This window comes from Chrysochloris asiatica, unplaced genomic scaffold (assembly GCF_000296735.1).
Source record: "Chrysochloris asiatica unplaced genomic scaffold, ChrAsi1.0 scaffold00208, whole genome shotgun sequence".
NCBI lineage: Eukaryota > Metazoa > Chordata > Mammalia > Afrosoricida > Chrysochloridae > Chrysochloris > Chrysochloris asiatica.
Window position 1 is genome coordinate 2,642,593 of NW_006408726.1, and position 11,683 is coordinate 2,654,275.

The window sequence follows — 11,683 nt, forward strand, 5'->3', positions numbered from 1 at the left end:
CATGGTGTCCATAAGAGCCTGTAGAAATTTACTTAAAAAAAAAAAAAAAAAAAAAGGTTAAACATGGATTAAATATTCACTCTAGGGAAGATGCATAACTACAGAAGGAAGTTGACTCTAAGAAGAATGTGATTTCCTAAACACTCTTGTTCTATTCAGTAGAATTCATTCAAGAACATTGTGTCCTATTATAGAATATTAGCATACTTTTAACTATCACAGAAGGGGACCACAATGAAACAAATGACATACACACACAAAGATTTACCTGTGATATGTGAAACAAACCCAGTATGTATCATAGGTAACATTTTTGAGGGGTTCCTATATGACAGAATCTAACCATGCATTATAGATATGGTTATGTTTCACAAAAACTTTCTTTCTTTTTTTTTTTCTAAGTTTTTTTTGTGAATGATTTGATAGTTTACATAGGAGAACATTAGCTTTACAGCCACCCTATCATATTTCATTTCATTGCCATGGTTACAATCCCTTCCATGACTCATCAAACATCCAGAGTACACCCCACAAGCCTTCCCCCTGGTCATTAGCACACAGACCATCTCCTTCCTTACACACACACACACAAAAAACAAACAAACAAACAAAAAAAACTTTCTTGACATATTTATCATTATTGTTGCCATTTTACAATTGATAAACTTTAGAATGAAATTTGTATAAGTCTCCTAAATGACAGATACACAAAACAAAACAAATTAGCAACAGAAAAAGCAAAGTCACTACCATTGAGTCAATTCTAACTCATAGTTACTATGTAGGATTTCAGCAACTGTAACTCTTTATAGGAGGAGAAAGGCTCATCTTTCTCCTGAAGAGTGACTAGTAGATTTCAACAGGCAACTTTGTGTTTAGCAAGCCCTGCTTAAGCTAGAGCACCACCATGACTCCTTAAATGAGATACAGAATTCTAAATTTCTAAGCAATTTACTGCCCACACTGGTTTCTATTGTAATTCATTGTTCTTTCACAATATTTGAATTTATAAATGATCTATGAAATTTTAATCCTTTTATCCTTATGACATTGTTGACAAAAGACAAAAATAGAATATTTTCCAATTTTATAGATGTGAAAATGAAAGAAAATTCAGCTTAACCAAAGACATAGCTGGATGCCTTGTTGCTGTTTTAAAATATATTTTAAAATATTTATATATATATTTGTTGTTGTAAAATGCCATTGAGTTGGTTTTGACTCATAGTGACCCTCTATAGAGGAATGACTAAAAAGTTTGAACTTCCAGCCTTGCTGTTCAGCCCACCTTGTGATCTAACACCTACAGCACCACACCAGAACTCCATTTATATATTATATTAAATATATACATATATTTATATAGCTAAGAGACTACAGAGTTATAATAAAATTTGGTATTCCTGTAAGTTCCCATATGAAAACTCTGGCAACATTAGACCAAGATGTGTGGTGGTGGTGGTTATGTACCATGGAGTTGGTTCCAACTCATATTGACCCTGTACTTTGGAGATAATAGTATGCCTTGCTCCATAGCACTTAGCACCATATAATCTTGACTTAACCATTTTCAGAGGTTCAGTTTAAATGAATGCATAAATTAAACAACAAATCTGTAACCAAAGTTTCTTAAGAATTAGAATAATTTAATTGAATTTTACCAAGTATCTATTTTAATTCAATTAATGGACCAATAAACAATATTCTTATAAATGGAGAAAAGATTGAAGTTGTCAAGGACTTCATTCTTCTTGGATCAACTCATGGAAGCAGCAGTCAGGAAATCAAACGACATATTGCATTAGGCAAATCTGCTGTACAAGACCTTTTTAAAGTGTTAACGAGCAAAGATGTCAGCTTAAAGACCAAAGTGTGCCTGACTCAAGCCATGGTATTTTCAATAACCTCATATGCATGTGAAAGCTGAACAGTAAATAAGGAAGACTACAGAAGATTTGATGCATTTGAGTTATGGTGTTGGAGGAGAATATTGAAAGTACCATAGGCTGACAAAAGAACCATGTTGGAAGAAGTGTAGCCAGAATGCTCCTTGGAGGCCAGGATTGCCAAACTTCATCTCTCATACTTTGGACATATTGTCAGGAGGGACAAATCACTGGAGAAGGATATCATGTTTGGTAAGGTGGAGGGACAGAGAAAAAGAGGAAGATCCCCAATGAGATGGATTGGCCAAATAGCAGCATCAGTGGACTCAAGCATGGCAATAATATTAAGGTTGGCCCGTGATTGGACAATGTTTCATTTGCTGTGCATAAGGTCATTATGAGTCGGTACCAACTTGATGGCACCTAACAACAACAACAACAACAATGCAAAAGTCAACAGGGCATTAGTGATGCATACAATGAATACATTATGAAAACTAAGAAAATAAATCACAGAAGTTGTGATTGCTGTTATTGTTAGGTGCTGAGTCAGTATCAATTTAAAGCAACACTATGCTCAACATAACGAAACACTTCCAAGTCCAGTGCCAACCTCACAATCATTACTATGCCTGAGCCCATTGCAGGTGCCACTGTGCCAATCCATCTCATTGGGGATCTTCCTCTTTTTCTCCAACCTTCAGTTTACTAAACCTGACATCCTTCTTCAGGTATTATCTCTCCTGAATTTTGAAAGTATGAAAAGTTTGAAAGTTTCAGATCCCAAAGTTTGAAAGACGAATTTTTGCCATCCTGGCTTCCAAGGAGCACTCTGGCTCTACTTCTTCTATGACAGATTTGTTTGTTCTTTTGGCAGTCCATGATACTTTTAATATTCTCCTCAAACACCATAACTTAAATGCATCAAATCTTCTGTCGTCTTCCTTATTCACTGTCCAACTTTCACATGCACATGAGGTTATTGAAAATGCCATGTTTGGATCAGGTGCTCTTTAGTCCTCAAACTGACATCTTTGTCTACAACATTTTGCTGGGAGCCGTTCCGCTTCTGCCATTTGACACAGTCCCAGAAAAAGGAGAAAACATCAGGAAAGCAGATGATTCTCTGGAAAGGCACTCTTTATCTTTCCTTTTTAGGATGGTTCTGATTTCACTTGTGGAAATATATTGTACTGCCATATTCACGGCTTTTACTGTAAGCTCTGCAAAGCTTAGGAAGAAATTAGTCTTGCAACAATTGTTTCAGCTTCACTGGATTAGATTCAAAGGGAATTGTATGGCCTATTCCCTCTTAGAGAAAACCTAAGTACAAAGCAGCTGCATTTATGAGATCACAGAAGCAGATAAAAAACTAAAGTGGAGCTGATCGACCCCTATAGACATCACCTAAGTTAATTACCAGCCAGAATACACAAACTCCCCACTACTACATACAGGAACCTACATAATTGGGCAGAGAATGGTGAACATAAATGAAAGGTGGTCAAAATTTAATAATCTACCTTTTCTGCAGCAATTATCCAGGTTGGGCCCTTTAATATGCCTCATGGCCCCAAAAGAAAGAAACATAGGAACACTGTGGTTAAGCAATTTAATGAATACTTTAGAAAAACAAAATAATTAAGTAGATGTTAGTAATGCTTTTGCTATTGAAAATAGTAGTACTTTATGTAGGATGGAAGATTGATAATTAGCTAGTAGAAACAATAAAGTAGTGTAGGCTATGGTGATTGACAGAAACTTGTATTAGTAAGAGGATGTAATCAGGGGTTGGGGAGGTGGAAATGATTTGTGTAAGGTTTAACTTGATTTTTAGCGGGAATGGGAAAAACAATCTATCACTTACGTAGAAGAGGAGATGATGTCAGAAGAAAAATGCTTAATGGTTAGAAAATGAACAGGACGTTTGAAAGGTCAGGTTGGACATCATAGAAATACTTTTGTTAAGGTTTTATAATCACAGGGTGAAAGAATGTTATGATAAAAAATGTGTAATAATTCAAGAGAAAAATCAAGGTATCAAATCATTATGCACTGTGTAATTTTAGTATAAATAAAGACTTGCTAAGCCAGGGCAATATGAGAGCTCCATCAGCCAACTAAGTGGAGACTCCTCGATTACTTTCACTTTTGCCGATTCTGCGTCTCCTCTTGAGTCTCATGACCCTGCGAGAGCTGAACTCCCGCACCATTTTAAAGAGGCTTTGTGCAGTAGATTCACCTAATGCAATACATAGTTTGATTTCTTGACTGCTGCTTCCATGAGTGTTGGTGGTTAATGCAAACAAAATGACGTCTGGCAACTTGAGTCTTTTTTCCATTTATCTTTCTGTTACTTATTGGTCTAGTATTGAGGATTTTTGTTTTGTTTTGTTCCTTTTTGCATTACAGTGCAACCCATACTGAAGGTTGTGGTCTTTGATCTTCAGTTAAGTATTTTATGTCCTCTTCACTTTCAGAAATCAAGGTTGTATCATCTGCATATCACAGGTTGTTAATAAATCTCCCTCCAGTCCTGATGTCACGTTTTCCTTCATATAACACAGCTTCTCGGATTATATGGCCAGCATGCAGATTGAATAAATATGGTGAAAGGATACAACCCTGACACACACCTTTCCTAATTTTAAACCATTCGGTTCTCCCTTGTTATGTTTGAATAACTTCCTCTTGGTCTATGTACAGGTTCCTCATGAGCACAGTTTAGAGTTCTGGAATATTCATACCTTGCAATGTTGTTCAAAGTTTGTCATGATCCACACAATCAAAAGCCTTTGCATAGCCAATAAACACTCATAAACACCTTTCTGGTATTCTCTGCTTTCAGCCAAGATCCATCTGACATCAGCATTGATATCTATTGTCTCAAGTCATCTTTCAAATCCAGCTTGAACCTCTTTAAATTCTCTATCAATGTATGGATGCAGCTCTTTTGGGATTAACTTACTAAAATTTTACTTGCATGGGATATCAATGATATTGTCGGATGTTTTCTGCATTCCATAGGGTCACCTTTCTTTGGAATGGGCACAAATATGGATCTCTTCTAGTCAGTTGGCCAGGTAGTTTTCTTCCAAATTTCTTGACATAGATGAGTGAGTGTCTCCAGTGTTGCATAAATTTGTTGAAAGATTTCAGTTTGTATTCCATTAATTCCTGGTGACTTGCTATTTGCTAATATCTTCAATGCACCTTGGACTTCATCTTTCAGGATCACTGGCTCTTGATCATAGCCACCTCTTGACATGGTTGAACATTGACCATGTCTTTTTGGAACAGAGACCCTGTGTATTCCTTCCATCTTCTTTTGATGCTTTCTGCATCATTCAGTATTTTGCTCATAAAATCCTTCAATAGAATTTCTTCAGTTCCCTCAGCTTAAGGAATTCTGAGCATGTTCTTCCTTTTTGGTTTTCTAACTCTAGATCTTTGCACAGTTCATTATAATATTTGACTTTGTCTTCTCAAGCTGACCTTTGAAAATTGCTATTCAGCCCTTGTACCTCCTCACTTCTTCCATTTGCATTAGCATCTCTATGCTGGAGAGCAAGTTTCAGAGTCTCTTCTGACATCCGTTTTGGTCTTTTCCTTCTTTCTTTTCACCTTAATGATGTTTAGCTTCTTTCCTGTATGATGTTATTGATGTCATCCCATGACTATTCTAATGTCTAATGCATCAAATCTGTTCTGGAGATGATCTCTAAATTTAGATGTCATATATTCAAGGTCAAATTTTGGTTCTTGTGGACTTGTTTTCATTTTCTTCAGCTTAAGCCTGAAATTGCATATGAGCAATTGATTGTCTTTTCCACAGTCTGTGTTGGCCTCATGATATGGAGCTTTCCACTGTCTCTTTCCACATATATAGTCAATTTGATTTTTGTGTATTCCACCTGGTAAGGTCCATGTGAATAGTCCTTTATGTTGTTTAAAATAGGTATTTGCAATAAAGCAGTCATTGGTACTGCAAAATTCTATCATGTGATTGCCAACATCATTTCTATCATCAAGGCCATGTTTTAAAACCACTCTTTTATTTCCAACCTTTGCATTCCAATCACCAATAATTATCAGTACATCTTGATTCCACGTTTGATCAATTTCAGACTGAAGAAGGTGGTATAATTCAATTTCTTCCTCACTGGCTTTAGTGGCTGGTGCATAAATTTAAATAATAGTGGTATTAACTGGTCTTCCTTGGTTGCAAATGGATATTATCTTATCATTGACAGCATTGTACTTCATGGCAGAGCTTAATATGTTCTTTTTGATGATGATGCATTGTCATTACTCTCAATATGTTATTCCGGGAATAGTAAATCATGTGATTGTCAGATTCAGACTGGCAAATACCAGTCCATTTCAACTCACTAATGCCTAGGATGCACTATTCTTTCACCATACTTAGTCAATATGTATTCCAATCAAATAATTTGAGTAGTTGGGCTATATGAAAAAGAACACGGCATCAGGATTGGAGGATGACTCATAAGCAACCTGTGACTTCCAGATGATACTACTTTGCTGGTTGGAAGTGAAGAGGACTTAAATACTTATGAAGTTCAAAGACCATAGCCTTCAGTAAGGATTGCAGTTCAATGTAAAGAAAACAAAAATCCTTACCACTGGATCAATAAATAACATTATGATAAATGGAGAAATGATTGAAGTTGTGAATGACTTCATTTTGCTTAGATCTACAATCAACAGTCGAGAAGCAGGAGTCAAGATATCAGACAATATATTGCATTAGGCAAATCTGCAGCACAAGACCTCTTTAAAGGATTTAAGAGAAAAGATATTTTGGAGACTAAAGTGTGCATATCCCACACCATGGTATTTTCAGCAACCTCATATGTATGTGAAAGTTGGACATTGAATCAGGAAGACCAGATATAGAAATATTCAAAATAAAATAGAACTGCAAGACTGATAATAGAGAAACAGAGAAGTTATAATAACAAAAAAATGTAAAAACTGGAAATAATATAGTTATAGAACTTACAACTGAAAAAGAAATCAAATCTATTTCAAGAAAAAAAAATCAACTAATTAAAATAAACCTACTTTTAACCCTAAAATCTCCTAGTCCTACCTCTAACACTAACCCTAGTCTTAACCATAATCCTAATACAAAATAAAATGTTAGGCCTAACCTACACTTAGCCAGAGTCCTAACCTTAACCCTCACTCCTTAATCCTCCCCAGTCAACCTCAACCTCCAGCACACACATACTCACTCACAGAAATAGAATATGGTGGGCAAGATACATGGGTTACACACAAAAAATTAATAATGAGTATCTTTCCAGTCATAAAACTTTTGATTTCCTATTTCTTTTTCCTACATTATATTAATTAGGTAAAGACTAAACTATAACTTAGCTGAGATCAACAGATATAATCCAGTTCTGATTCCATCATCATTCTTTAAAGAGAAGAAACAACTAATCACCAACTTCATATGGAGCAAAAAAGAGACCCTGGAAAAGCAAAACACTACCAAAAAAGAAGAAATTAGGAGACCTCATACTCCCTGATCTCAAAATCTACAAAATAACTATGGTAGTCAAAACAGTCTGTTCTTGGTACAATGACAAACACAGATAAATGGAATAGAATTGAGAAGACTTTTACAGTCTATCTTTGCAAAGGTTGAAACCTATTAAATGGAGACAAGATAACCTCTTTAACAAATGGTGATAACAAAACTGGAAATCCACTTGGAGAAAATGAAGTAGAATCTATATCTCTCACTACATAATAACAATGATTCAAGATGCATTAAATATCTAAATATTAAATACCTCAGCCTATAAAGATCATCAAAGGAAAAGCAAAAAGCAAAAATTTAGGGGTTTAAAACATGCATGATATCAAACATACATGGTCAAGCATTTGAAGACAAAATAAATAACTGGGAACTCCTAAAAATTAAATATTTATGTGCATCAAATATTTCATCAAAAGTGTAGAAAGAAATACTACATGTTGGGAAATTTTTTTGACAAGAACATATTGAACAAGTGACTAATCTCTAAAATATATAGAAAATTTGAACACCTCAACAACAAAACACATAGAATCCATTTTGAAAATGGGGAAAGAACATGAACAGATATCTCGTCAAAGAAGACATTCTGATGGACAACAAAATTTACTTGCATGTGATATTAACTATTGTTGTGGTTGTTGTTAAGTGCCGTCAAGTCAGTTCTGACCCATAGCGACTCTGTATAGGGTTTCCAAAAAGTGATTGGTGAGCTTGAACTGCCGACCTTGCAGTTCAAACTGATCTTCAAGTCCAGTGCATTAGCTCACAGCCAAACCAGAATTTCAATATTAACTGTATTGTTCTGCAAGGTCTACATCCCAGTGTGTAATGTCTCTGGAATGGGACTCTTCCAATCGGGTGAGCAGGTAACTCTTACAATTTTTTGACATAGATGAGTGAACAACTCCAGTGATGGATGTATCAATTTGTTGAAAGATTTCAGTTTATATTATATGATTTCCTGGACACTTGTTTTTCATCAAAACCTTCAGTGCAGCTTGGACTTCCATCAGAACCATCCATTATTGATTATATGCTACCTCTTGCAATGGTTGAACATAAACTGTTTCTTTTTGATACAGTGACTCTTTGTATTCCTTCCATCTTCTATTTATGCTTTCTGGATCATTAAATATTTTACTCATGTTGTTGTTGTTGTTAGGTGCCATTGAGTCGGTACCGACCCATAGCGACCTTATGCACAGCAGAACGAAATGCTGCCAGATCCTGGGCCAACCTCACTAGTGTTGCCACGCTTGAGTCCATCGATGCTGCCACTAGGCTAATCCATCTTGATGGGGGTCTTCCTTTTTCTTTCTGACCTTCCACCTTACCAAACATGATATCCTTCTCCTGTGATTGGTCCCTCATAGAATCCTTCAATATTTCAAGTTGAGGTTTTAAGGGCTTTTTTCTTCAGTTCTTTCAACCTGAGAAATGATGAGCATTTTCTTTCCTTTTGGTTTTCTAATTCCAGGTATTTGACCATTTCATTATAATACTTGACTTTGTCTTCTCTATCTGCCCTTTGAAATTTTCCATTATGCTCTTTTGCTTCCTTATTTCTTCAATTTTCTTGAGCTTCTCTACACTCAACAGCAAGTTTCAGAGTCTCTTCTAACATCCATGTTGGTCTTTCTTCCTTCTCTGTCTTTTAAATCACATTTTACTTTTTTCCTGTATTGTATTCTTGATACCATCCCACAACTTTTTTGGTCTTTGGGCTTTAATGTTTGGTGTGTCAAATAAATTCAGCTATGAAATATTCAGAGTCATATTTTGGCTTTCATGGAGTTTTAAAATTTTTCTTGTTCTGGCCATGGTCTTGTTTTGGCTGATGATTTCAAGTTTTTCTACTATTTCTTTCCACAGATGTAGTCAATTTAAGTTCTGTGCATTCTATCTGATGAAGTCCATGTGGATAGCTGTAATTTTTGCTGTTTAAAAAGTATATGCAATGAACAAGTCATTGCTCTTGCAAAATTTTATCATTCAATCTTCAGCATAATTTTTATCACCAAGTCCATATTTTCCGATTATGGTTCCTTCCTCTTTGTTTCCAACCTTTGAATTCCAATCACCAGTAATTATCAATACATCTTGAGTTTATGTTTGATCAACTTCAGATTAAACATGTTGATTGTGTTCTTCCACTGCATCATCACTAGATTTAGTGATTTGTGCATAAATTCAAATAGTGGTATAAACTGTTCTTCTTTGTAGGTTTATGGATATTATCCTATCACAAACAACATTGTGCATTGCATTCCATCTGGTCAGGTCCATGTGCATAGTTGTAAATTATGTAGAAGTACAACAGTGTGCTTCAAGATAGTTCTTAAAATGATCTTTTATGATGAATGTGGAAATATTCCTCTTCAATTTAATATCTCTGGTACAGTAATCTATATGATTGTCAGATTCAAAATGGCCAATACTAGTACTTTTCAGTTCACAAATGCCTAAGATATCAATATTTATGCTTTCTAGTTCATTTTTTTACAATGTTCAATTTTACTAAAAACATTCTTCATAATTCTATGCTACAATTATTAATAGATGTTTGCAGCTGTTTCTTGTTATTTTGTTTGTGTCCCATCAGCAAATAAAGATCCATGAAGCTTTGCACTATTAACATCATTATGGTTAACTCTACTTTGAGGAAGTTGCTCTTCCCCAGGCTCATTTGAGTGCTTGGCAATCTGAGGGTCTCATTTTCCTGCACTATACCTGACAATGTTTTGTGGCTATTCAAGATGTTTTCATCTTCTGGTGCTATTTCTGACAATGTTGTTGTTACCATCAAGTCAGTATCAACTCATAGCAAGCCTATGCACAAAAGAATGAAACACTGCCTGATCCTGGAACAGCCTTACAATTGTTGCCACACTTGAGCCCATTGATGCTGCCATTTTGCCAATCCATCTTGCTGGGGGTCTTCCTCTTTTTCTCTGACTGTCCACCTTTATAGTTGCTAGTCACGTAAGAAATAGTCTGATTCTCCTATTTCTTCCTTGTCTATCTTAGTGTGGATATTCTCCCAAACCTGTCCACCATGGGCAACCCTGCTGTCAATTAAAATACTGGTGGCAAACTTTCCTGCATCACAGCAACAAGTAAGCCATCAAAGTATGATAAAATGACAGACAACATGTGGGTCTCCCTCAGAGAGAGAGAGACAGAGACAGAGACAGAGACAGAGAGATTTATGTCAAGGAATTTGCTCACATGGTTTTAAAGGCTGACAAGTTCATGTATTAGATGTCACACTGGAGTCTTTCCTGACTCACGTAGCTGCAGAGGCTGATGAATCCAAGATCAGGAGGTCAAATAGGCTTTTTGCTTCAGAAGTATAAGAATCCAAGGTCAACAGGTAAGATGGCATGCTGCTGATTCACAGGCTGCAAAAACTAAAGATTTCCAAGATCAGCAGGCAATATGGCAAGCCACTAGCTCAAGTGCAAATAACTGAGAGAAAGATGGTTAAGAGCCAGATGCAGGATCCAAATCCAGCAATAAAGCAAAATTGCTTTGCCAGAACTTCCATGTATATGTGAAACAGGCCACACAACTGAAGAAATTCTCTTTCATTTTCCTGTTCATAGCAGATCATAATCAAGGAGGTAGTTACATTATATATGATCTTACTATGGGGATAACTGCATCACAATTATAAAACCATAAACATAGCTATCAAGTCCTGGTGTGGTGCTTTGAGCAAATGCATCAGACTGCAAAGTTGTTTGAACTGCAAAGTTGGTGGTTCAAGCTCACCAGTTGCTCCTTGGAAACCCTATACAGGGTTGCTATGTGTCAGATTCGATTTGATGGCACTTAACAACAACAACAAACCACTAATAATTTTGTTCCTTTATTCTTTGATCTTCATGTGATTTGGCATCCAACTCTATTCCATCTCAGCTTCTTTACATCTCTCTTTAATTTGTTCATTATTTATCAAAAGTTTGACTCAAGGCATACCCTACACTTATTTTGTCTCATTAGCATAACAAAGAAAACCCACTCCCAAGGAGGATTAGAACCATAGGTATGTTGTAGTTAGGTGCTATGTCATCAGTTCTGACTCATTAAAACCCTATACACAACAGAACAAAACACTGCCTGGTCCTGCTTCAACCTCACCATTGTTGTTACAATACATCTTAGCCTGCTGATATTTTCACTGTGTTAATCCATCTATTTGGGCCTTCGTTTTGTTTTC

The 11,683-nt window shown here is 35.9% G+C and overlaps 1 pseudogene; it reads right to left on the bottom strand.

Moving 5' to 3' along the window:
• LOC102832312 overlaps positions 1 to 10,846 on the bottom strand; it is a 139,155-nt pseudogene extending 128,309 nt beyond the window's left edge.
• Positions 10,847 to 11,683: the final 837 nt, after the last annotated feature.